The 27,876-nt window shown below is 45.4% G+C and overlaps 1 long non-coding RNA gene across 3 annotated transcripts; it reads right to left on the bottom strand.

The window, feature by feature from the left end:
* Positions 1–597: 597 nt before the first annotated feature.
* Positions 598–26,406, bottom strand: LOC113948231. Of its 3 annotated transcripts, none has more exons than XR_003528050.1 (3): positions 26,265–26,406; positions 4,456–4,534; positions 598–696 (listed from the first exon to the last, which is right to left on the bottom strand). It is a non-coding gene; the product is annotated as an uncharacterized LOC113948231 (long non-coding RNA). The 3 variants fall into 3 exon arrangements; XR_003528049.1 differs by lacking the exon at positions 26,265–26,406 and adding an exon at positions 9,797–10,106; XR_003528048.1 differs by lacking the exon at positions 26,265–26,406 and adding an exon at positions 7,280–7,345.
* Positions 26,407–27,876: the final 1,470 nt, after the last annotated feature.

Raw genomic sequence — 27,876 nt, 5'->3', positions numbered from 1 at the left:
CAGTGAATTAGGTGTTGTATGTCTGACAAGAGACCAGTCAAAGCTGCAACAAACCTCCATTTATGCCCCTGGGAATGTAGCATGTCTTATAGGATGCCAAGGACAGTATTCATGTTAAAAACAAATAAAAAAAGGTCTTCTGTGTGAAATTCATACTGAATGTGTTATTGCCTCACAGAGGGATTTGGACTCTCTTAGGATTTTGGGCTGTGGATATCTCAGGGCAATTTGTAGTCTTGGTAAAAGTGCACCTGCTTAAAATTGTGACAGATCATTATGGGTCTAATGCAGATGATTAGGTAAAATCCAGCTTCCAGAGCCTGCACTTTGGGGCTGGAATTTGTGCACGAACAGAAGTGCCTGTGGCTTCCCTGCTTCCTGGCTCCTACTGACTCAGAAAGGTTTCAGCAGAGCCTCTCCTCCTTTTGGCATTTTAACATCCATTTTTGGCAGGGCTCCACCATATCAGCGGTGTATAAAAATACAGAATAAACCAAACCTAACAGAAGGAAATAATTTTGAACAGCACAAGAGGCCCTCCCCATGAAAACACTGGGAGGGACACCTTATTTAAAGATCTCACCTTCAACTCTCTTTCCTGGTCCTGCTGCCCATTCATTTGGGTTTCACACACATCCAAGCCTCTTCACTAAATCGAGACCAATTTCTTTGGAGTTGAGCCCAGGCTCTTAGAAGCTGGCTGGAAAAAATGAAGATATTAGATAGGTATTAAATATTAGGAAGAAATTCTTTACTCAGAAGGAGGCGAAGCACAAGAACATGTTTCCCATAGAGGTTGTGGGTGTCCCATCCCTGGAAATGTTCAAGGCCAGGTTGGACAGGGCTCTGAGCAACCTGATCTAGTTGATGTCCCTGCTCTTTGCAGGGGGGTTTGTGGCAATGGATTTGCCATATGCAGGATGGAAGAAGTCCTGTCAGAGATGGACTAGTGAAGAAAATGAGAGCAGTTCAAATGTTACAGAAACCGAAGTTTTTAAGGTGGTTTAAACAGGTTTTAAAATGGCTTTTACCTTTTTGCAGAGTCACTGATCTTCTTCCCAACATCCCCTGTGCTCCCACACAAGGTGTCCTGGGAAGGTGTCCTGAGATGTTTTCCCATTGGCCTTTGTTAACCCCTTTCTATTGGCTGTTGACCCTTCACCTGATGGTTTTTTCTATGTGACCCTGAACTTGTGATTGGTCCCCTTTTGACCCTCCTGAAAGCCTTATAAACCCCTACCCCACAATAAACTTCCTCTTTCGTCCGTCCCTCCCTGGTGGTCTGTGTGCTCCTTGCGGGGTCGCAGGGCCACGTGCTGGGGCGGGGGGAAGGGCATTCACCTCGCAGGTAATGGGCTAGCAGCCTAAAGCCTGGAGGTCTCCCCCATTCCAACTAATCCGTCGGAGGGGTTGAACTGGATGAACTTTAAAAGTCCCTTCCAACCCAGCCTGTTTCATGATTCTGTGAACTGCAGTGAGATTTTAACTCTTCCTGGGTTGGTCAATGTTTTTTTCTGCCAAGGGGGAACCACTCCCCACCACAGAGAGGAATCCCAGTACATGGTGCAGTGCTGGTTTGAACTGGTCCCAGCCTCTTCTTGCTGTGGTTATGAAGAGTGTTTTCAGAGACTTTGAGGAAGTTTTGGTTATTTTAGGAATGGCTGCCTCCTATTCCTGGAGCAATTACTGCTATGCCTCCTCCCTGGCCTGTTTACATCTGCCTGGACCAAAAAGCTGTCATTAATAAGGTGGCGTTTTGTTCCACCACATGTGTCTTTCCTCCTCTAAATCCCATGGACCTGCCAGTGCTCAGCTTTGTGAGCAAACACCACTGCACCAGGTGTATCACCAGGCACAGCCTTGCCCTGTTACCCACTAGCTTTGCAGCACTAAAATTTGTTGCTTCAGTACAAAATGACATTACCTTATTTTCCTACCATAGTAATTTATTCTTGGGACTTGGTGCTGATATTTAAAACACCCAACAACCCAATGTAAACACACGCTCTGACTCAGTCCTGGTGTACTTTAAAAGACACAACCTGTAAACATCCCTTCCTGCCGAGGCCCAAACAAAGGCAAAGGGCTTTCCTCCGAGCAGGAGCTGCAAGGTTGGCTTTGAACATCTTCTGCAGATGCTGCAGAGTCCCCTGCAGCCCTCTGCTTTTATCCTATTTCTTCCATGAATTTTATTTATTACTCCTCAGATGTCTGACTGACAATGTTTAATAGCACTCCTCCATCACGCTGCCTGGTGTAGCAGGGCAGAGGCAGTGGTTTGCCTAAGAGCACCTTCCAAAATGCCACTGGCAGATTTGTTTTATCCATCGAGGCAGATCACAGGCCCAAGCAAATTGTTTAATTTCCGGTGGCTGTATGAACACTTTCCTCCTTCATTCTTCATGCTTCTGACAATGGCAGGAATTGAAAATGTTTGTTAACTAAAAGAAATCTGATACAGTTGCCAAAATGGAGTGAGGGGAGGCTGATTTGTATGACTGAAGCATTTAAACTGCTGAGTACAACGTGTGTGTGAACAGCAGTGTGTGCCCAAGAGAAAAGGCAGAGGGGAAAAGAGACCGTGACCCGTTTAGCTGTTAAATACAGAGATATTAAAGCTCTGACTATAGAAGTTGGGAGGTATAGAGAGAGGTGAGTGTGTGGTGCCTGTAAAGGGGATTACAGACCACGAGTTCACATTAAGAGGTGAGCTGCTTCTGGAGCTTTTATCCGTAATAAATGGAAAGAAATACCGGGTAATGGGAGACTTCAATCATAAAGATGTATGCTGGGAGTCTCATATAACCAGAAATAAATCTCTTTGAAGTTTCTCAAATGATGTGTGATCATTTTCTAGCCCAGGAGATATTACACCCAACACGAGATAACAGTATTTCAGATTCCATCCTGACAGATTGGTCTGTGTGTTGGAAGCTGACAGTGTCTGAGGAGCATATGGCTGGAACTCGGATTCAATAGAGGCAGGAGAGAGGATAGAGGATGGACCAGCACAGTAATGAATATATTGGGTAGCTCCAAAGGGATAATTTCCCAGGACTGAAGCAGCATAAAAAGAATGAAAGCTGGGCTTTCTATAAGAGGATTTTACCAGCTGACCAACCACCTTGATTTCACAGTGATGTGAGAGGGCAATTTCCATTAAAATCCTATCCTGCTAAAAAGGGAGAATGTCACTCACTGCAAGACTCACGACTTAATAAACTGATTTGAGCAAATAAAATCTACCTTAAAGTGGAGGGATGCAAAGCTGTGCTGTCCCCACACTGCCAGGGCAAGCTGGGGGGCAGCCTGGGGGGCAATTTTGGCCTTTGGTGGATGAAGCGCTGCAATCCCATTGTGTGTTCAGGTTTAGAAAATGTTGGAGGGTGGGCTGAGCTGGTGTTGGTGGGAGGGAGAAGCTGGAGACAACCCCAGGACTACCAAAAGTATTTCGTAGCCAGATGTAGGAGCTCTGTCTGTTGGGTTTATCCAAAGAAGAACAAGGGGTGACGTGGTGCCTGTGCCTGTGGGCTTTGTGGAGGAAGCACCAGGTCACTGGGTTGAGAGCAGGGCTAGAGGAGGAGACTGTGCTGTGTGCTGTCAGAATCGAGCTGGTGGTTCTTCCTGCCTTTAAAAAAACCTCTGAGTCTGCAAGATGCTGGTAAGGACACTGGTGATATTTGATTATACAAGTGGTGTTCCACACCATTTTCTGGAATGATGCAGCATTGTCTGTCACAGGCAGAAGACTCAGCAGGGTGCTGGGAAAGGCTGGTCCCTGCAAGATACACTTGGGGAACAGTGTTCAAAGGCTCTCTGCTTTTGGATGGAGCCTCATGAGCTATGAACCCCAGGCTCGAGCCAGTAGATGTGAATTTTGGGTCCTGGAGTCCTGGCATGCTAGCAGGAGAATGGGAAAAATAAGTTCAAAATTAGACTTACTGTGAAATGGCAAAATATTGTGGAAAAGGCTGAAGGTTTTATGCAAAGCTGACTTTAGCTATGCCACTACATCCCCCTCAGGGGACCCATATCCTCCTCTTGCAACAGGCAAGTCACTACCTTCCGATGTGTCCATTGCCTTGGCTGCAATACAGTATTTCACAGAGCATATTGGCACCTCCAGTGCAAAACAGCTTTTTAAGTGCTTGCTGTTACAGTTATATTATGATTCCAAAGAAGGAGAAAGTAGTTTCTTTCCCTTTGCACCAATAATTGAGCTTATCTAGAATGACAAATTGATGGGCTCTGGAAAGAGAGCAGGAGTGATGTCTAAACTGGCCTGAAATTCAGTCAACAGCTTGTAGCATCTCTGAGAAGCCTCCAAGTACTTGTTACTGTGTCTTCTGTCTTCAAAATCATGAAGGAAATCAAAGATAGAAATCTGTGAAGTCTTTGCAAGTGGTCAGATGACTTTATTTCTCAGGAGTTCTCTGGTAACCAAAGCTTTCTTACCTTTTTCCCCCCAAACTGCAGCCCTCTTCTTGAACCCACATATGAGACTGGATAATCTGTCTCTTATTGCAGTGCTTTCCTGGGGAAAGAAGGGATAAAAAGACACTTAGGATCTATCTGGCATTTCAGAAGGACCATTTCCCAGCAGGTTGACAGGTCTATTTCAGCAGAAAACTGGAAGAAGAGCCTTGACCTTGCTGAAACTCATCCATCTGCAGAGCTCTGTTCCTGCAGGTGTAGGAAACAGATCCCCAGTAAGACCTGTGCTCACAAATCCCTCATGGTCCTCCTGCAGAAGACCCACTGTGATGAGGGGCAATGAAATCCTTGTTCCCAGCCCTTCTGCAGCTGCCCTGGATTTGAGAGAGAGGAAAGAGCCCCAAAAGACTGAAAACACCATGAAGTGCAGAGGGGAAATAACTCACAGAAAAAGCTCAGCTGTGGCTGTGAGATTTAATCCGTTTGAACTGCCAAACATGTCCAAACTCACTTATTTTGGCCCAATACCACTTTTTTTTTTTTTATTTCTAACTCGGGAAGGGCATGGGGGCTCTTTCTCTGTAGTAAGTATTATGAAAGTAGAAATAAAAAGGAGAAGAAAGACCCTTTCAGCTCCCCGTGGCTAATCAGGTATTCACCTTGAGCAAGTACTAATGAAACCAGCACCACATCAAAGGGGAAGCTGGCTCTCCAGTTGAGAAGGTTATTAAAAAATTGAAGAGTACCAGGCAGCCCCCAACCAGCATCAGTGACTACACTTCCCATTCTGTTTTGTACAGAAAAACTGTGCTTGTCCTCTCAGCTACCACCTGCTCAGGGGTTATGGCCATCAAAAAGAGGCACTGGGGGAACCGTCCTTGCAGGCAGGGAGGGTTTTGTGTTCGGGGACTCGGTATTTCTATTCCATTCTTCACACGGTCGAGTCACCAGAAGGTACTAATGCGAGCCAAACCCACCAGGTGCTGACTTGATGTTTGATGTAATGGCAATAGCAAACTCCTTTCTGTCACAAAAGTTAAAATATGTTAAAGATTCTGAACTAGGAAAGAAACCAAAACATCCCAATTGGGAACATAGCAGAAGAAAAATACACATAATTTTGTGATAGCAATTCACTGGGAATGGGATGCTTCCAGTTTGGCCCCCAGCTGTACACAAGTATAAAGGGTGAAGAGGAAGTCCCAAGCTGGGATGGAGCTATTCCAGTGCTTGTAGGTGGCTTTGCTACCACAAAATGGGTGTTAATATCAAATAGTGCTGCAGGTCAGGAGCCCAGCCCGCCTCTTTTCCAGGGGCAAAGACAGGGCATCTCCATATCCCTCCATCCTGAACTGCAGGATCGTGCTCCAGACCCACTCTCTTGATGACAAGAGCATTGAGATTTCTTGCTGTATGGGCATAAAGGAGTCTTTTTTCCTCCCATCCCAGAGGGATTTTCCACTTGACTTCGATAGCATAAACACTTACCTGCATGCTTGTACACTTGCAGATGGGGGTAAGAATTCTTCTCACAATAAAGACCTAAAATCCGTCATTTTTCTACTGTTTTGGACTCCTGTTACCTGACATGAGGCCCTTTAAGTGCAAGCTGAAAGCATCCAGGGTTTTATCTATAAATTATGGCACAGCCACCCGCAGCTAAAGTGATGCCTAATGTTGGGCTATTCCTTCAGCCAAAAACTCCCCTGTGGTCATCAACAGCCAGATTTCAGAGTAAGCTGATGCCATATGAATCCACAAGAATCTGCTCCAGTGCACATCTGAATCATGTGATCTTACAAAATGACAGAATTGAAGCAGCCAAACACCTCTCAGCTCCTAAACAAACCCTCTGACATTGCTGTTTTAAAGGGACAAGTTTTGTATCTGTGGAGAGAGTTGAGGTTGCTCAGCCTGGAGAAGAGAAGGCTCTGGGGAGGCCTTATTGACCCTTCCAGTACCTGAAAAAGCTGGAGAGGGATTTTGGACAAGGGCATGGAGTGACAGGGCAAGAGGGAGTGGTTTTAAACTGAAAGAGGAGAGATTTAGATTAGGTGTGAAAGAGAATTTCTTTACTAAGAGGGTGGTGAGGCCCTGGCACAGGTTGCCCAGAGAAGCTGTGGCTGCCCCATCCCTGGAAGTGTTCAAGGCCAGGTTGGATGGGGCTTGGAGCAACCTGGGATAGTGGAAGGTGTCCCTGCCCATGGCAGGGGATTGAAACAAGATGGTCTTGAGGTTCCTTCCAACCCAAATCATTCTATGATGATTTTATGAATTGGTTCTAAAAGAATATGCACTGGGAAGTGAAAACAATGGGTATTTTAGCTCAACAAACCCAACCACTCAAAAGCAAAAAGCCAAACCCATTACTAAGCCACCACTGGGGAAGATGTGTGTTGCCACATGAGTTCAAAAGGGGGTAAAAAGAACATAGTAAGAAAGAGAAAGTGGGAGCTCTACTGTAAATAGGGAGGCAGAGAGAAGTGCCTTGCAATGCTGTTTGCAAGGAGAAATGCCTTTGGCTTTTGCTGAACTCCCACCCTGGAAGATTCCAGGTACTGAAATGATAGTTTGAGAGTGTGAAGTCCCTCCCAAGTTACACAGCAGAAGGAGATGTCTCTGGTTGTGGTGGCTGTTTTGGGGGTTCTTTTCACTACTATTTCATGAAAATGTCTGTGCCTGTGAAAGGGAGGCAGGAAGGCTCCAGAGCAGCAAGAGGAGGCACCAGGCACCGCCTTTGGGATGGACCAGACAGAATTTCCAGCAAAAAGGGCATTTTGGCACTGAGTGACAGGGAGGAAATAAAAACAGAGAGAGAGATGACAGCCTGCCATTTGTGTCTCACCTTGCCATGGAAAAAAGGAGTTTTAACTCCACAAATACACTGAATTATGCCAGTTTTACCCAGCTCTGTCATCAATTTCTTTTCCTGTGTTTCAATAACCACGTGGTTTGTATGAGCTGAGCATTAGCTCACTTCAGTCTCCCCACGGTGTTGTGGTTTACGTGGTTCACTGATTTCCCAGAGTCTGGCTGAGGTGCGGATATCGCTGATGTTCCTGACTAGGAATAAACCAGGCCAACGTGCTGCAAAGCAGTTAATGTATTTATCCACTCAGTATCCAGTGAGGTAGACAAATGGGTTTTCCATGTTAAAGAGGGCATATGGAGTCCAAAGGGGGGGAAAAAAAGTGTTATTGAGTGGTCAGAACTGCATACAGAATATATATTTGTGCATTTCTGTATGTGTGAGTTTTCCTAATTTGATGGATTTGTCTTAGAAAATGTTGTTTAAAAAAATCCCCACACAGTCAGGAAGTCTAAAATTGTGGCTTAAAAATTACTTTTAAGCAGAGGAGTCAGATTAGAGTGGTGGAGAGAGTCTCTCAGCCCAGGGCTGACATGGGCCTTGGTGGAAGCAGCCTCTCTGCAGCATGAGGGGCTGAATCCCAATGGTCTGAGAGCACTGTGAACCCCATCCTGCAGGAGATCTTGTAATTCCTTCACCCCTGGACTTGGTGAAACAGCTCCCACAGGCTCTGCAGAGTCTCACCCAGGAAAGCAGGACCAGCACAACCCATGACACTGACTTCACTGGGGGTTAAGGAAGGAACCCTGACCTCAAGTGTCCTTTCCCCAGCTGTGAGACCTGCCTTTGTTTGAGACCTTTATTGTTCAAGTCCTGCAGAAGAATAGGCTGTTGCCGGGAGCAAGAAGAAGAAAATTGCCACACAGGCAAAAACCATCCTCGTGTTCTTTTTCCAATAGAACTGGAATTTTTTTGACTGCCTGGTTTCAATAAAAAGCCCAGAAAGGAAGAATTGAAGGGGGCATTGCTTTTCATGGAATGCCAGCAAATAATTGCAAAAAGTTGCTTGTTTTCAAAGAATTGCACGACTGGGGATAACGCAGGGTGCCCAGGGCTGCGCAGACACACCACATTTGCACCAAGCCAGGTTGAATTCTGCTGCTTAACTCTTCTCCTTGAAAACTCCTGATCTGGGAATTTATCTTCATCTCTTAAAGCTTCTCCTGCTGCTGGCTCTAGCAAGGACACGGAGAGTGGAAGCATTAGATACTGCTCAGCTGCTCAAGGGAGTGTTGAGCCACAGTGGTATTTCTGTATGAAGACTGATCCTGGTATTTGACACGTCACGCAGGCACTGGGGCCAGTGCTGATTCCCTTTGGCCACTGGAAGGTGATGCTGTGTTTGGGGTGGAATTGCAGCAGCAAACCTTCACTTCCACTTCAAATGTCACCCAAGTTGGGCACTTTCTGTCTATAACAGCCCCAAAACAACCCCAAGACAAAACACTGCCGAAATATTACAGAAAGTCTTGAATTTATGACTATAAAAATACCAGGCATACAGATCAATGCTATACATAAATCATGTTGGGTTTTTTCCTCATAATTTACCCTTTTTTTTCCAGGGAGCACTGTTTGCTTTGTATTTATCTGCTGTATTTTTACAAGGTTAAAGCATTCTGGGTTTTGTAGTCACTGTCACTCAACTAGCAAGCCCCTCAAACTTTTTTGCCTTGCACCCCATGGTAGCTCCTGCCAAATTCCATTTCCATGTCTATTCATGCCACAGAAAGTGTCACACCTGCTGGCCTCTGGAATGTGTTGGTCATGGGATTAAGGAACTTAGATTCCTCAATGTAGGATTTTTTTGGGTTTTGATTCTTTTTTTTTTTTTCATTTCAAATGCCACTCTTTTGGAGCTCTTAGTCCAGTCTTTACAAGTTATAGACAATGTGCTGACAGCAGAAGCATTAGTGTGGATTTTTGCCACTGAAATTATTCTGGTAGGTTCACTGGCCCTGCTGGTTCCCTCAAAGGGTCAGCAGGCCCCACGACACTGGCAGTGCCAGGACAAGGCAGGATGTTGGACCCCACATCCCACAGGGTGTCCTGCAGGATGCCCTTGCATAAACGTATGAAAAAATTTTGGAGAAATTTTCTGTCGAATCTGTTTCATCCTAAAGCAGTTCTGTTTTTGTGCTGTTCTTCCAGTTTGCTACAGAGGCCTCGATGTGGAGTGACCATCTGAGCATCATCTGCATTATAATCCCAGGAGAACACACAGTTTCTTCTCAGCAGGATCAGTTGGGAGGCTCCTGAGGGCAATGACAGGAGAGCCTACAAATACCACAGGCATTTTCCCCAGTTTGGAGCCAGATGGGGTAATGCAACCCCCTCAGTGCCAGTGCAGCTCTTCTTCCTCTGAGTTCAAAAAGCTTTGTCAAAAATGCGGAAAAACTTTGCAGAGGCAGAGGAACAGAGAGCAGAGGGATTGCTGCTGGGGGCCTGCAAAACTGCTGTTCCCACTTGGTGGGGAATTGCAACAAAACATACCAAAGTCAGTTGTTTTGAGGAATCTGCAGCCACAGGTGCCATTCCAGCTTTCCACCCACGGCTCGTGGTTTCCCACCCATGATTCCATCATGAACCACCCTACAAAGCACACCCTCTCTTTAGAACAGCACGGGGGGAGTGGGAGGAAGACTCCTGCTGTGTACCCTGGACCATAGATAAATAGAGATTATAATAATAGTGATAAATAGCGATAACAAGTGATAAATGGCAAAGGAACTGGGCCAGGGCTAGGTGGTAGAAGGCAGCAGAAGATAACTCTGTGCTTGGCCCTTCCCACCCCGGACACAGAGGAATGTGGAGAGTCTTGGAGGCAGCACTGCTTCATCCACCACTCACAATGTGCAGCCTCGGGGTGTTTTAACCTCCCTCCTCAGGAAGGGGAGGGCAGATTGTAGGAGCTGGGGTGGAATATTCAGGATGGCAAATTGCTGCGCTTCTCAGAGGCAATCGTGGGCTCATAGAGAAAAAGAAGACGACACATGAGGGAGGTTTGTGACTGGCTGGACCTCGTCCTGCTGCGCTCCCAAAAGCTCTGACTCCAGGGAATGGCGTGGGAAGGTGTCCTGCCGTAACGGGAGAAATAAGACAGCTCTGCCTTGAAATGTCTGGGCAGAGATTAAATGCGACTTGCTGGAAGAAGAAATCGCTGTGATATTGTGCCAACGGGCCGCAGAGCTGTTCGTGTTCGGATGGATTCTCCCTGGGAGCGGCAGGGGCCCCGCGCCTGCCAATTAGTGAGTTTGGGGAATGCATCCCGCGCTCCTCCCCGCTCCTGCAGCAACGCAGCTCCCTGTGCCGCTGCCCCTCCTGGGGCTGGAGCATGTTCTGTTCTTCCAGGGGCCGGGAACTCATCGCTCCATTTTTTTTTGTAACATGATTTTCTTAGTTCAAAGCAACCAGTGCTTGTTTTAATTAACGAATATGTTTCTCTTTTCTTGCTTCCTGGCTCCCTGCCTGCTCCTGCGTTTTCGTGCCTCGAGAATAAAATGTTTCATTCAAAACAGAATGCTCTTTGTCCCTGTGTGGCCGCTGCTCGGAGAGGTGAGGGAGCTGGGGAGGCGGCAGCAGTTTCGATTTTGGGAGGTGGAGGAGCAGGGAGGGAGAAATGGGCCGGATTACAGAAAAACTGCCAAGAAAAGACAAGTTTTGTAGCACTCATCTCACTTAACTCTTCCCATTTTTCCAAGAGCCGTGGCAAATCCTATTTATGCAAATCCTCGCCTTAGAAGCTTTCAAATATTCTTAGAGCCACTGGTGTGAACGAAAGTGGAAATTGGAAGTACATAATCCCAGCCAAACCCTACGTACCTGTGGAGCTCACTGCAAAACGTGTGAGTGAGTAATGATGTGGCACATTTCACTGGTGTTTGCTGACCACTGCCCCCGGCACCAGCTGTTTTTTCACCGCTCTGCTTTAGCTTATCAGCCCTCCCTGATATTGGGCTAAATTCCAAATAAAGCAGGGGAATCAGCTGGCAATTCATTTCATGTGTAGCATTTTTTTCCTCCACACTTAATTGAGCATTCCACTTCGAGTAATCCTCGGCATTAGATTAAATCTCTATTGATCTCGCTTTAATGAGCTCACCACTGTGACCAACAGCCCCTTCTCCCGCGGCAGATGGAGACGTGGGCATCCAAACGTGTGGCAGAAACACCTTGTTTAAGAGGACTGACACCTTCTCCTCTGTACAGCTGTCCTTGGCACCCCTTTGTCCTGGAGTCTGCAGACCCAAAGCCAGCAGATACGCCCTGTTCTTTGCACCATGCCTTTGTGAGATTCCTATTGCAGAGAATTTCTGTATAAACACTGCCAAGAGCTTCCTGCCTAGAGATTTCACCCCTGAGCAGGCAATGTCCATGTCCATCAGTGTGAGGGCAGGTAGCTGGAGGCTCTGTGTGAGCTCTCTCCTGTGCCACAGGGAAAACAGGAATACTGGAGTGCTTGCAGCTCTCACTGCCTGCTTAAGGGGAAATATTGCAAATTCTGGTCTGGGCAAATCAATCTTGTGAGCTACAGAATTGATTCCAGTCTTGCATTTAAATTTCTACCTGAGGTTAAAATATAAAAAGAAGAAAATCTCCCTTTCCTCCCTTGTGATGAAAAAAAAGTGATTAATGAGTAAATCCTAATGACAAACACATCCTAATGACCCAGCACTTTATGGTTTGCTGCACCGTAGCATTCTGTAGACTTCATGGCCCAGCTGATCTTTAGGGTCAGCTAATTGCACCTTCTACCTGGCAAAGGTCATGGGCATTTCCTGGGTGATTTTTGCATACAGCCCAACAGCTTGTGTTGGAACTGAACAGTTTAACCCTGTTTGAAGAACCCTGATGTACAGATGGCAACATGGGGGTGTTCTTGGAGAGGGGGTGGGGACCAGTATAGTGCTATGGAAAAGAAAGTTTAATTGAAATCTCATTCCCACATGGTTTAAGAGCTTGTATCATCAAAAGATGTCATATACTAAATAATGCATTAAAGCTCTACGCCTAGTTTTGGTGGTTTTGTGACAAGTGGTGTTGCTCAAGCACAGCTGAGATGCAGCCACCAAGGCAGGGATGTTGTCTCATGTATTTTAACATGGAGTTTGCAACATGAATTTGCCAGCACTGCCCATCATCATTTTCAAGTTTGATTATTGCTCACTTGCTTTTTTCCTCTTTCTTATCTACAAGACACAATATGTCTTGCATCAGCAGATTGTGATTAATAGTCATGATGTGTAATGACATTAATTAGCAATAGCTATTGCTAATGATTAATAACAGCAGCTAAGTGAAACCTTGGCTGCAATGATTTATTTTGGTACTTTTATTGAGCTGTGCATCTGGCAATATTGGGATGCTGTAAGGGCTTCAGGAGGGAATGTCTGTGTGGGGGGTGTGAAGAGCTCAGAAACACGTCGAGTAAAGCAGGTGTGTGGACTTGTCCCTCCTTATCCTTATGATCCACTGGGAAATTCAAGTGCTTCAGTGAGATGGAAGATGGAAGCTCATCAATGCAATGAGGCTTCAGCACAGGTCATAGAATCATGGAATGGTTTGGCTTGGAAGGGACCTCAAGACCATCTGGTTCCATCCTTCCTGCCATGGGCGGGTACACCTTCCATTAGACCAGCTTGTTCAGGGCCACATCCAACCTGGCCTTGAACACTTCCAGGGATGGGGCAGCCACAGCTTCTCTGGGCAACCTGTGCCAGGGCCTCACCACCCTCACAGTAAAGAATTTCTCCTTAACATCTGATATAAATCTCTCCTCTTTTCATTTTAAACCATTCCCCCTTGTCCTATCACTATGTGCCCTTGTAAAAAAGTCTCTCTCTCTTTTATAAACTTCCTTTATGTCCTGTAAGGTACTCTAAGGTCTCCCCAGAACCATCTCTTCTCCAGGCTGAACACTCCCAGCTCTCCCAGCCTGTCTCCATAGCAGAGGTGCTCCATCCCTCTGAGCATTTTTGTGACCTTCTCTGGACTCGCTCCAACAGGTCAATGTCTTTTTTGTGCTGGAGGCTCCAGAGCTGGATGCAGTGCTCCAGGGGGGTCTCACAAGGGCTGAGTAGAGAGGGAGGATCACCTCCCTCAACCTACTGCCCACCTAGGTCCCCTATTAACCATGAATTCCAAAAGTGGTCAGGGAGAAGGCTGTAATTACTCATGTTGAAATGAGAGATGGGATCACCTCTTGTGAGGTGTCACAGGATTTTTAAGACACAGAAACCCTGTCTGGAGTGTAAGAGCTTTCGTCCTGGTGCTGAATCTCTGTGTGCCCACCTAGAGAAGAATTGCTCTTTCCTTCCATGAGACATTGAGGCCTCTCTTCAGGAATGATGAACTGGAGCCAGGTTTGGATTCCTGATGAAGTCCTGCCTCAGAGACCAAAATGTAAGTTGTGTTGTACAGATTTTATGCAGCTCCTTCACAGGGAAATGCTGTCTTAATGCCTGTAACTTTGACATTGGATGGGAGACAAGCCAGAAGCATAAAGCAATAATCTCCACTGTTGCTAGGAAGGACCTGAAGGAAATTCCATCTTGAATATCCCTGCACTTTGGTAAAACAAATTGGAAACCAGAATTTGCAATATGGGAACATAATTGTTGTTTATTACTCAGCTGAACAGAACGGGCCCCTCTTCAGCATGGCCTTAGTGCTGGTTCCACCTTCTGGGACAACTAACTAGCATTTGGATTAAATACAATTATTCTTTTTTTTCCTCCTGCTTCCTATTAATTATATGCAATTTACTCTGAAAAGATCTGTTACTGTGCTAATCTTAGCAATCGCTGTACTGCAAGCGAAAACATTGCACAACCCTCTACGTCTGTAAGTGCTTCCAGAGATGAAATTTCAAATTAAAAAGCAGCAACAAAAATATCCTGGACCACTGCTACAGTTTCCCTCTGTGGCACAAAGGTTTCTAAGAGAAACATTTTCCTTTATTTATAGCCACTCCTGCTACCGCTGCAGTTGTTCCTGTGGTCTATTCTTTCTAATTTAAGTTGCAGTACCCGGTTATTTGATTTGTCTCCAGTGAGCCACGCAAAGGGATGATGCAGGCAGTGTAATAATAGTCTGTGCTGGGCAGGGACTGACAGTCTGGGTTACACAGAAACGTCCCACAAGCCTGGAGGAAGTGTTGGGCAACTGAGAGCTGAGGGGCTGGAAACCTTTCAGTGAAGAGCTGATGGCTGGAGTCCAACTCCAGGTTAAGTGTGCTGGAGAGATGGTTTCTGAGAGTTGAGAGATTCTGTAGTGCCTTGAAAGGTGCAGATGAGAAAGTGAGTATAGAATGGAATGTGAAGGGGTGAAAACCCATTCACAAAACCCCCAGAAAAAAAAAACCCAGAGAGCACAGCTGCCAAAGTTTGACTGACAGGAGTCAGAGGTGGCTCCTGCACCACAGGCTGACTTTCTCAGCAGGCTTTGTCAGAATTTACAGACAAGGCTGTGGGAGGGAACCCTGACCTCCTGTGGCCCATGTCAGAGCATTTTTGGGAGCACTGGGCTGGCAGTGGTCAGGTAACTGCCACCCACAGACATAAAGGGCCAAGATGACCTTCTCCTCTGACATCCAAGGAGCAAAGGCCTCTACACTAGAACCAGTAACTTGCAAGCCAGTTCAATCAACTATTTTAGAACAAGGCACTGTCTTTGTAGTGATCTTTGTCAGGTGCTTTGAAGTCCATTACAAGAAACATCCATTTTTATTGCCATCCCAGCTCGTGATAGTCTGTGACCTGGAAGGTCCAAAGGATCAAGCCAAGAATGAGATGAAATTAGAGCAATGATCCTGATGGAGTTGCAGTCCAGCCAACCTGCCTAAGCAGCTACTACATCCTGAAAATTCACAGGAGTGGGATCACAGAATCCCAGAATATACTGAGCTGGAAGGGACACACAAGAATCATCAAAGTCCAAATCCTGTCCCTGCACAGGACAGCCCCAAGAATCACACCTTGTGCCTGAGAGCATTGTCCAAATGCTTCTTTAGCTCTGGCACTCTTGGTGCTGTGACCACTTCCCTGGGGAGTCTGTTCCAGTGCCAGGATCCATCTGACTATCTGTGGATGTACAGTGTGGGTCCTGAGAACTCACTCAGGTCACTTTTGTAATCAGTAGGGTGAGAGGCACCTCTCAGTTGAACAGAGGGTGTAACTAATGTCCATTTTGCAGCCCACAGGCTGCACAGAGGAGAGATCACAGAATCATAGAATGGGTTGAGTTGGAAGAGACCTTAAAGATATACTGGCACAGCCACTGGTTTTGTGTTTCCTGTTCGTTTATTCCATCCAACTCCCAGGTCAGTGTCTGTGGTGTCATGTTGTCCGTACAAAATGCCTTGCTCTCCCCAGGGATTGCAGGAGGATTTTGGCATCCCATACTGGGCTTTTGCATCCATGGTGGGACCAATTATGCTGAAGGTTTTGTGACACTTAAAAATAGGTTGTGCCTGGAACAGGGCTACAACTGGAGTGAGAGTCTGCAGGGCAGCACATTCTCTGATCCAAGCCTGATGATTAACGAGAACATGAGACTTTGCACTGAATTTCCATACCACGATGTGTCTGGTTGACCCACAGAAGTAATTTGAAACCAACTTTCAAATTTATTCCCTTTTGCTCCTGGTGCAGCCTGGTGTGCAATTTTTCAGCGGTAGCACTGAGCTAAGTGGAGTCAAGGAGGGTTAAAAGGGCTTTAAGAAAAAACAAGGAAGTCATATTTGGTCAGGTTATTATTATCCCATATTGATCCCTGCAGGATTTATTGGGCAGCCCATGGAAAGTTGTACGGACACAACTGAGTGGGCAGCACAAGAAAATGTTGGGATTGCTTGAATTGACGTAGTAGCTAGAGAAAGTGTTTGACAGCCTATGGCATGAAGAGAAAGGATTCCTTTAAAGTGAAACTCAGTGGAGGGACTTATCTAATCACTGACATCTACTACTGACTTACCCACCCAGAGCACCACCCCTAGAGCAGTAAAACCAGACTAAAAATAGGAAAAGACCAGGTATTTTTTAGGTTTTGTTGGAAAGAACTCCATGTACAGAGAAGATGTTAATAGAAATGCATTGAAGACTTTTTGGTGGATAGTACTGGAAAACTACTAGTAAACTCTTCAGCACAATTCATGTGCACAGAGATGGAAAATGAAAGGTGGGAATGAAAGGCAGGCAAAGCAAGACAAAACGAAATACCTTAATGATTAGTAAAGCTTCTGTATCAGAAAGAATAAAGCTCATGATTGAATAACTGAGAAGTCAGAACTCAGCTGTTCACACAACTGAGACAGGCTGAGAGAGATGGCATCATTCAGCCTGGAGAAGAGAAGGCTTCAAGGAGACCTTAGAGCCCCTTCCATGCCTAAAGGGGCTCCAAGAGAGCTGGAGAGGGACTTTTCACAAGGGCATGGAAAGATGGGACAAGGGGGAGTGCCTTTAAGCTTGCAGAGGACTGGATTAGATTACATATTAGGAAGAAATTCTTTGCTATAAGGCTGGTGAGGCACTGGCACAGGCTGCCCAGAGAAACTGTGGCTGCTCCATCCCTGGAAGTGTTCAAGACCAGACTGGATGGGGCTTGGAGCAACCTGGTCTAGTGGAAGGTGTCCCTGCCCATGGCAGGGGGGTGGAACGAGACAATCATTAAGGTCCCTTCCAACCCAAACCATTCTACAATTCTAGCTGAAATAGGTGATCCCACATCATGGGGGACTTCTGGGAACTCAGGAGCTTATGTCTGTGACTCTCAAGGGAGCTAAAGAAGTAGTTTGGCATCTCCTTTTTCCACCAAGCAAAGTGCTGAGCCCCACTGGCTGCTGTTAAAACCTCAGCCTGTGTTTCTTATTGCCGCTCTATATGGAGTGTAGCCCCAGTGTAAGTGTAATACATTGAGCTTATTATCCTCATTTTCCAGCACAGCAGAACTGAATGCAGTTACAAAGCCTCTTAGAGGTGATTTGACTATGCAGATGCTCTACAGCCTGCTGCTTTTGCAGCCACATTTAGCGCCTGTTGAAGAACAGAAATTCTTCTAGGCTGATATTGGAGCCATCTGGTGATGTCTTTTTCAGTCCAGTAAACACTTCTGGGTTCAGTTTAGAGGATGTCAGTATGTAACAGCTTATTTAAGAACCAGAATGGATGAATAGAGACTGGGTGACTATGAAGAGCTCGTACACCTTGGGAATGATGCAAGTGATTATTCCTAACATTAATGATTGAGCAGAATTTCAGTGGCATCTCTGGAAATGTCAGCAAGCCTCCTATTTTGTGGGATGACTTGAATGTAAAAGTGTATCTGCTTTGAGTGCTATCCTGCTGTACTGCTTGGAGCAGAGTAACACCACAGACCCAGTGGGCTGCAGAGGGAGATGCAGCACATAAAGGATGCACAGTGTCTGTTATACACGTGATTATACACGTTGCCCCCCTGGAGGTGCTTTTTATCACCACACAAAGCTCCTGGCTCAGCACCATGTCCGATGAAAGCAGGTCACCCAGTCCACCTTCTTCCCACACCCTGGCTTTTCTTTAGACCATTCCCATCTATGATGGGACCAGCCTCACTCCAGGGGACTGGCAACCTCTCCTGAGCTCATACTGGCTTTGACCTTGGCAGCTCCTAAACTGTCTGTTACAGGCCAAGGTAATTCATGCAAACAATATGACTTGGTTTGGACAGTGATTTAGAAATAACCCTCTTTGGATGGTGTTTCCAAAGAACAGAAAGGTCTTTTTGTTACTGGGTTTTCTCTTCACTGAAGTGCCTCTCTTTAACTTGTATTGCAACTGTGACCGTTCCAGGAGCCCGTTCACTAATCGATAGGATCCGTGCTCATGCATCCAGCTGCTCACATCCCTCCCTGTGCCTCCAGGTCAGTTGTTCAGGCAGCAGATGTGTCCCTGTCACCCCTCCTTTACAGACTGATTCTCTACACTTTGCTTTCTGCACACCTGCAGCAGCACCAGGCCGTGCTGGGAGCCAGGAGGGCACTGCAGATTCCTCCAGATTCCTCTCTAACAACTGCCTTTTCCCCACGTATATCCACGGGGTGAAGCAATAGGGAAAACTTCCAGGAAACTTTCAAACAGGTATTCCACGGGTCCCTTCCCTCTCAGACATGGGAGGTTTTCCATTCTCCCTGTCCAGCAGATCCCTCCACTGTGCCCATGACTGAGCCACATGGTGGTACCTGTTGCCATCACAGCTTCACCTGGTGCTCTTCATTTTCTCTTTTCCCCACAGTGGCCCTGGTGCTGCCAAGCCTTAATGAGATTGCAGGTTCCCCTGGTGGCAACCCTGCCTGTTCAAGCTCTGCTGCAAGGCATTTGCTGCTTTCAGGTGGTGTCAAGCCATATCTAATACTTTTAAAACCACCTGCTAGAGGGTGAAGTTTTGAGATGGTTCACAGCCATTTCATATTATGAGCCATATTTTATGGCAGAAATGAATTCTCACAGTCATTCACGAGTGCATGTTTCTTCCTCTTACAGCCCCCTTGCTTCTTCCCTGGCATTCACTGTTGTTCTCTGCATGGCACAGTGGTATTAGGAGATTGAGAGTGAGATTTTATGATTTTTTCGATCCTATTTAATGGGTAGGTGTTGTTGGAATGGGTGGTCAGGTTCACCAGGCTGCACATTTCTACTATGCCCTTTGTGTTGGTCCTGCTGCATTCTAGTGCTGGGAACTGCATGAGCAAAAAAACCTTCCGTGGGACAAAACCTGAAGGGCTCAGTGCTGGTTTAGCTCCCTGGGCTGGCAATGTGTGGGTTAGGGACACAGCAGTGAGGTGAAAGGGAAGTTGCAGGATGCATGCTGGGGTCAGGGACAGCGCCAGGGAGCCGGACATCCTTCTTGGCAGTGCTCAAAGGTAGGTTGGCTCCACTGTATAATAAAATAACAGTTACCCAGACCCCTGTGGAGCTGCATATCCTGTAACAGCTGCCCTTCAGTTCCAGTGTGAGAACTGAGGTATTGGAATTTGTTCAACAAGTGCAATCTCTTTTCTTCTTCAGGAGCTGGTCAATCAGATGGTGTTCAGGATACCTCTGCCCTTCTTAAGGGAATGAGATAAGCAGTAAAGGCAGTCCTGAGGTTTGCCAGCCTTTATCTCCCATCTCTCTCACAGCCTCCCATGCTTGTCCTGATCTCAGAAACCTTCAGAACAAATCAGAGGCTTCTTGATTTGGTAATCTGGGAACACGTTGGGGCTGCTGGGAGCGAGGCAGGAGGCACGGTGGGCAAGCATGCCTGGCTTCCCTTTGTGCAGGCAGGTGGAATCTCTTCTCCATGACCAGGGACAGTGGTTCCCATTCAAAGTACTGGGAAGCCATAACACAGATGCCTGAGGTCACCTATCCAAGAACACGGGGTTGCACAACCTTATGCATCACACCCAACATGTCTGTGCCTTCAGGTGTCACCTGTGATCACCTGAGTTACTCAGCCTGACAAAGGTTGGCTTCCTGCACATCTGTGCTCCTGCCAGAAGCACTCTGCAGAGTGAGTCACTCTGCAGTGTGGCAGCAGCTGGGTCCTACCGGTGTCTGCTAAAACCTTTACACCTCTTCAGATTTCCCAGAGAGGTCAGCTTTGTGCCGTGAGCCCAGCGCAATATGTGAGAATGGGTTTTGTGAAGACTGAAGGCATCACATTCTTTGGGGTAGCTTAGAGCTCCAGAAAGATCTCTGCAGTCGATGGAAGTCCCAAAAGTGCTGATGTTTCACTTCATTCAAAAACTGTTCAAACCTAAAGAGGGATGAGATGTACTCCTCATGGGAGGGGAGCGTGCTTGTTTGCCTTTTGATGGTTTATTTTTGAGGAAATGACCTTTTTGAGCTGTTCAGCAGCTGCTCTTTCTTCATCATTTATTTTGCTTTCAATATTTTCCAAAATGTAAAGAAGAAGTCATAACCCCACCACCCCAAGAAGAAGAATGGTATGAGACAGCTTAGATGATTTAGTCAGTCCTCTGCTTTTCCAGGCAATCAGTGCAGATAAATTGATTGATGAATCTGCGCCCTCGAAACCAAAAATCATCACTGATATGATCAGGGAATAATTCACTTTGTCTTATTCGATGAAGCCAGACTGCTGCCTGCGTGAAATTCCCTCTGAAAAGGGAGGGAGGGAGGGGTTCGTCTGTCTGGGAGCTGTGACCGTGCTCCTGATTCACAGACTCATTCCAGCTCACTCCAAATAACATCTTTCCCTGGGGACTGACTGCAACGGGCAGCTGCCAGCAACCAACTTGTCTGGTGCCTCCTCCCCTCCCTGGCAGGACTCCCACCCCCAGGTTTTTAGGGGAGTGTGAAAAAGGGGGCATTTCCTGCCCCTTGGAGATGTAACCAAAAGGAAGTCAGTGCTTCTCTTTCAGTTCTGACAACATGGAGGGGGCTGACCACAGCAGGGAATTTTGCATGTAACATTTTAGAGTAGGTAGAGGAATCCTGACTGAAACAACAATAAACACCAAAAGGAAATTCTGGAAAAAATATCCCAACTCCTGCTCTTCCGGCACCTGAAAGTCATGATCTGGAAAATACAGGTCCAGTGGGAGCACCTTTGTCCCAGCCTTTCAGCTTAATGCGAAGTCTCAGCTCTTCCAGCAGTGTAAGAAACTCAGTGCAGGTTGGTATTGTGCTGTTGCTTTGTAGAAAGTTGGAAAAAAAAAATAAAAATGGAAGTTGTGGACACAGGGGTAATTGTGATGTGCTGTGGAAGTCAGCATGGTTTTTATAAAGGGAAGTCCTGCCATATGGTCCCACTGGAGTTTTCTGAAGGTGTCAACAAGCCTTTGGATAAAGGATATCCTGTTGATATAACCAGCTTGTATTTCCTGAGAGCTGCAGACAGCATCTCTCACCACAGGCTTTTAAGGAAAGACAAGGTGTAAATGGGAAGGTCTCTGGATGAATAAAAAGGGAATGAATAAAAAACCCAGGAAACAGAGAGTGAGAGCTCATGGTCAGGTCTTGTGGTGGAGGTTGATCAGCAGTGGTGTCCCCTGGAGATTTGTGCTGTTTGCTCACAGAATCATTCATGAGCTGGAAAGGAGGAAACAGTGAAGTGACAAGGTTTAGTTATGATTCAAAACTACTCTGGGTATTAAAGATGAGGAAAGACTGGGAAGAATTGCAGAATCTCAGTGACTGGACAGACAAATGATGCCCAAGGGGAAAAGCAGCTCTCAGCTCACAAGTAGCCCTGAGATGGCTGTTACCAGCCAGGAGTGAAGAGTTAGGGCTATAACAGGTACTTCCATGGAAACATCAGCTAAGCATTAAAACAAATCAAACGTTGGGAATTGCCAGGAAAGGGACGAGAGAGAAAAGCAGAGAATGTTACTACACAACTGTATAACTCTATGGCTTTTCTAGCTGGAATCCTATGTGCAGCTCTGGTCCTCTTGCTTGAAAAGGAAACAATAGATGTAAAAAGATTCAGATGAGGGTTAAAAGGCTGATAAGGAGTCTGTAACTACTCAATGTAAGGGAAAACTAAATAAGTTACTACTTCAATTGCGGTGGTTTGAACCACCACAAAAATTCAATCTCTAAGCTTCCCCCACCTTCCCACAATTTTACCTCAACACTGAAGAGAAACTTTCAGGCAAGCACACCTCTGTAGAGGGAAAGGGAAGGGAAGATATAAATCTAAATGATAAATCTATAACATGATGAACATCATGGGGAAGGTGAAGAGATTGATTTTTCATTGCACTTTCCAATAACAGAAGAAGGAACCAGTGATTTTAAGTAGGAGAGGACAAGCTCAAAGCAAACGGAAGGAAGTGACTCTTCATGCCTGGAGTTAAACTTTGGAACTTCCTGCCACACTGTGTTGTGGGAACCAAAAACTGATGTGGCTTCAAAAGCACCCCTTCAAGCAGCCTCTTCAAGGAAGAGAGAGATTGAGTGTTATTAACATACCAAGCCGACCTTTTCAGGGAGGGCCTGAACTGCAAATTATTGCAAAATGGGAGTCTGCTTTGTCCAGTTCTTACTCCCTTCCTGAGGCATCTGCTTTGGCTGATGTCAGAGAGGGATTCTTGGGGACAATAGAGATTGGTCCTTGGGCTGCACTGAATCAAGGAACAAGCTCATGCATTGACCATCAGCCCCTTCACAGTGGTTTGAGTGTCACACACTTTTCTCAGCATTGCTGTGTATTTTAAGACCTTGTCGTGGTTTAATCCCAGCCAGGAACTCAGCCCTACACAGCCCTTGCTTTCTCCTCTCTGGTGGGAGGGGGGACAGAACTGGAAAAGTGAGAAATCTCGTGGGTTGAGACAAAGACAATTTAATAGGGGAAGCAAAAGCTGTACACACAAGCAAAGCAAAACAAGGAATTCATTCGCCACTTGCCACAGGCAGGTGTTTGGCTGTGCCCAGGAAAGCTGGGCTCAGCACATGTAACAGTGACCTGGGAAATCAAACACCGTCACTCTGAATGTCCCCCCTTCCTTCTTCTCTCCTCAGATGCTGAGCATGATGTCCTACACTCTGGAATATCCCTTGGGCCAATTGGGGTCAGCTGTCACAGCTGTGTACTCTCCCAAATTCCTGTGCACTCCCAGCCCACTCACTGGTGGGGTGGAGTGAGGAGCAGAAAGAGCCTTGACTCTGTGTAAGCTCTGCTCAGCAATAATGAAAACATCCCTGAATTACCAACACTGTTTTCATCACAAATCCAAAACACAGTCCCATACTTGCTATTATGATGAAAATTGCCTCGGCCAAAACCAGCACAGACCTCAAAGACCCAACCTAGGAAGCAGACAAAGCAATGATATCAGACATTCTATCTCATTTTCATGAGCCTGTGCCTGCCTCACTGTCCTTCAGCCTGTTATCTGCAGATTTTCATTTCTCCTCTTATGGGAACACCACTTGCAGTCATTATCAGTTTGAAGATTTTGCAACTATCCACTGCATAAAAAGGTAGAATGATCACAAAAGATGTAGATTCTTAGTATATTATTTCAAGTGCTATATTTAACTAAATTACCCCCTCTTTTGGAATTGTTTGTTATTCCTTTGGTGATAGAACAGCATCCTGTTTGCCTGCACATACTGCAGCTGCAGATTTTTAGTGAAATCCTCATGGGTTTCTTGAAATAGCTTTAGAACTGAAACCTCCCAAACACTGCACTGCACTTCCAATTTATTTAACCAGATCCTAGAGTAAAACAACTGTTCCTATCCTATTGTTGTTCTTCAGAAGGCATGGACATGGTGTTTGTTTAGTGCAAGTGCTTAAAAATACCCCTGGAATTATACAACTTTATCTTTATTAAGCTATATGACTCAGATTGGGAAAATTCCAGAAGGTGTGTTTGCTTCCATAACCTTAACTCAATTATGCTGCACATCCTACATGAATAATCCATTGTCAGCCACAGGAAATGCAGATCTCGTTGAACTACCACAACCTGATTACAGACAATGATCCATAAACTGGTAGTTCTGAGTAATATTAATGACTTTCCTGAACATTTGATTTAGATATATGGCTAAGTAATTTAGATACATGGCTAAGTAATTAATTCAGCACTATAAATTTGGAGAGTTTGTAAGTGTTAAGTTGTGCTGCTGTTAGGACAAACAGCTATGTGTTCCAGCAATATTCCTTGCCTTCCAAATTCTACAAGTACTTCTCTTCCTCACAGGGAGCTAGGATTGCTAATTACTTTTCAAAGAGGTGATCTTCACATGAAGGTTTTATTTTGTAAACACAGAATAGGACTGAGTCCAACCTAAAGGAGGCTTATGGATTAAGGTTCCTGGTGTTAATTATGCCTAATAACAACTGTGTAGCTTTGGAGAATATTCAGAATCTGAACATCTGCTGCTAAATAACAGCTGAAAGCAGAGTTGAAAACCTAGATGGTAAAATATACAGATGAAGTAGCCCCCAACTAATCCCTGGGAGATGAGAGACAGATTGGACAAACTGCCAGTGCCAGAGGTTTCACAGTCTTCCCAGGCACCTATCCACTGTCTGTCCTCTAACAAATGGGGTTCTGCCATCTTTAACTTAACTCTTTGGTTTCAGTTTAAACTCCTTATACCTGACCCTCCCCAGGGGACATGGAGAGTGGTTTACAATCTCCCTTTCCACAGGCACCTTGCCCACTGTCATATAAGATTCTCTGAGCAGGTCTGGGCAGGAGAACCTGCCTTCCTAATAAAAAGAGAAATGAGGATGATGATGTTGGATGCAACAGAGTGACTGTCCAGTATGTTAGACAGATCTGCAGAGTGACAGCTTGCAGCTCTTTAGTTAATGGTGTAAAGCTAAAATTAAAAGCACAGGTGTGGCATATCTTTAATCCAGACTACTCTCCTTACCCAAGATGATGTTCCTCAAAGGTATCTGGACACTGGAATGATCTTCATGCAGAGGTTCAAAATTGCATCAAGAATAAAATTAATAAAATAGCAACATTAATCTGCCCGAGGTCCAAAAAAATGAACAGGGGCACTGGAATTTTGAAAGTCACCAAAGAGCTCGCTCCATCCTGGCACCATCGTGGCAAATCAACATTCTGGGTTCAGTGGCAGTGTATTTCATCCAGGAGAGCAGAAGGGCTTCCTAGAAAGGGGAACTAATGATGATGCCTTCTGCATGACAGATGATCTCACATATGGAATCCATTTGGCCACAGGCAGCACCACCCATGGAGCAGATTACAATGATCCTCTCGGCTCCGCGGCTTGCGCAGCTCCAGCCTCTCCGCCAGGACAGACGGGTTTGCACCGAGCACTTAAATATTCATTACTCTCCATCCAGCAGATTAGAGGAAAAAGAGCAAACCCTGGAGATACAAGACTCTAAAGCAACAGCTGACAATACAGGAGATGCTTTGCTTGGTGCATCTGTTGCACAGATTATGGATAAGGAGCTGTGCTGCCGAGCCACAGCTTTTCTAGAAATTCTGTGTTTGGGGGACATTTCCCATGTGACAGGACCAAATCCTGGATCTCTTTGGGAATGAGGGAGCTGCCTCTGTTCCTTCTGGCACCCTTTTGCAGTGCTTAAAGATGTTGTTTGGGGAACAACAGCGAAAACCAGATAGACTGAAAAGGGTGCTAGGCTTCTGCCTGGAGTCTCATTGCACTGTATACACAATCAGGGCACTGTATATATGATATATATACAATATATATACAATCAGGCACTGTATATATGATTAGGGCACCATACCCAGAGGCGATGGGCTTCTCTGTGTTTTTGTGTATAAATCTCTTAACCTTATTGCTCGTCTTATCCTGCCCCTTGTTTTTCTCAGTGATGTTGTGTTGAACTTTGTGTTTCTCTGCATCTAATACTTGGGGTTTTTTCCACCACTGACACCAGTGTTGCAGAGCAGGAAACCCCAGTGAGTGCTGACTAATCAGGATTAGGTGGCACCTTTAAGAGGCTGGTAGAGACAAGGCTCAGACCAAACACATCTGCTCAATAATTCACTCTGCACACAGGTGCTGCCCTTGCCTCTGACTGAACTTCTAATGAACTGCAAATTGCAAACAAGGTTACCAGCAGCTTATCACTTGCTGAGGATAAAGAAGATTGCAAGGAGTTGCTAAAAATACAGGAAGAGGTAGGAAAAGTGTTCCATTAAAACAAATTAAGGGCAAGGAGAGACTGTTGGTTTCTGAGGTTACCCTAAAGGGTTTTGATGAACTGCAGCTCCTAAGGGGTGGTATCAATTATCTACTTCTTGCCTGGGCAAACTGGTTGCTGTGTCAGCTCAATGCACAGACGGTTCTTCTGATGTCATCTTAATCCCCATTAGACCAGTCATCTCTTCCTTCTCCTCTTCACCTCACTCCTCCCCTCCTCTCACCAGCACAAACCTTTATTTACGATCTGGGGTTTTTTTGACTCATCTTTAACATTTCTCTCTTTTCTGACCCTCCCCTTCCATTACCTCTGTATACTCTCACTTCTTTCAACCATCTTCCTCCTGTCCTCCTCTTTTGGTCATGCTGTCCCTGGAATCCTTCCTCTATCACAGGCCATATCACAGCTATCTGAGATAATTTTCCATCTCTTCAAGTCTTTAATACCACATCACCCCAGGGAAACCTGCCATTTGTCAAAAAGGGAGAGGGCAGCAGGTGAAATTTAAGGGTTGTGCTATACAGGACATAAAATCTAGTGGTCATGTCTGACTCTATTTCTGGCACTTTTCTCCCTCCACTTTCTCAGAGGTCTTGTCCTCCTCATCTCACAGTTTTTCTCTTATAGGTACTTCCTGCTGGCACTCCCATCTTGTATCAGAAAGAAAAATGTTCAACTTATTCTCTACCTGCTGCCTTTAACCTCCCTCTTTTGAACTGTTCTTTCCCTTGATACTCTTCTCTCCCACCTCTCCATTAGTTTTCTTTTTTATCCATTAAGCTTGTCCATAGAACTTATCCATTAAGCTACTTCCTATCTGTAACTGTCCAGCTTCCCTCCATCACCCTTCTTCTTTTATTTAATTTTTTTAATTTCAATTTTTTCTATGTTCCATTTTTTCCATTTGTTTCTTTCTCCACAACCCCCCCACTTGGTTCTCAATTAATTTGTTAATTTAGATGGGGTTTTTAGGCCCAGACTTTCTAGGGATACCAAAACCAGGACAGCCACAATCTATTTTTTCTTTTTCTGATGATTTTCAGAATAGATGTTCAGTTCACTCCTTCCTCATATTGATTTCCTCAGCAGCTATTCACAGGGTTTATTTTGTGAATTGATTCAACATTAGAGCTATGTTATTTCCACCTAGTTGGAGAAGTAATGTGATGCTGTTTTCATTCCCTGCATATTCAAGGGCATGAAAGATCAAGCATGAATATATATCTGATCTTAGCCATTCATCCTGAATGTGAAACATGCTCCCTATCAATGCTTTTACCTGAAAATAACCTTATAATTTTCAGAGAGATTGTCTTAGACATTAAATATAAACACTGACTTTTCCACTGTTACATCCAACATTGATTAAAATTGGAACGAATTCTGAATATTCAGAAGCAGTTATTTTTCATACTACTCCCTCAACTGTAATTGCTTCTTTCTCTACCCAGTCAATAAATCCACAGCAGAGATGACAGTTTCATGATTTTCAGTCCACAGACACTTCCTTCCCATGTATGTAAAAGAATTAAGAGAAATCAGGGAAATTTTGTGGCTTTCTTGCCTAAATCAGGTAGGTATGAGATATTCTTTGAATCTTGACTTGTTTACCTCATACATATCAACCTTAACTATCCTGACATATGGACTGGTTACTAAGGAAACAACTGGGAAGCCCGTGTTGGGTCGGACAGGTTGTGAAAACAAAAATCTAAACCAAAGCTTGTGTTTAGTCCTAATGACTACTTGCTCTGAATGTGTTTACCAGAAAGATCTCTGTGGAAACCTTGCCTGCAGCCAGTCTCCAGTTCCACTTCGCTTCTGGGTTCCTTCAGGCTGGGCTGCCACTGTGGTGGCCTGACAGCAAGTGTGGAGCACAGTCAAGCTTCCAGCTCTGGTGCTTTCCTCTACCTGTGTTT

Source organism: Corapipo altera, unplaced genomic scaffold (assembly GCF_003945725.1).
Source record: "Corapipo altera isolate COAL_440 unplaced genomic scaffold, ASM394572v1 51, whole genome shotgun sequence".
NCBI classification, from domain to species: Eukaryota; Metazoa; Chordata; class Aves; order Passeriformes; family Pipridae; genus Corapipo; species Corapipo altera.
This window is presented reverse-complemented; position numbering and strand designations above follow the sequence as displayed.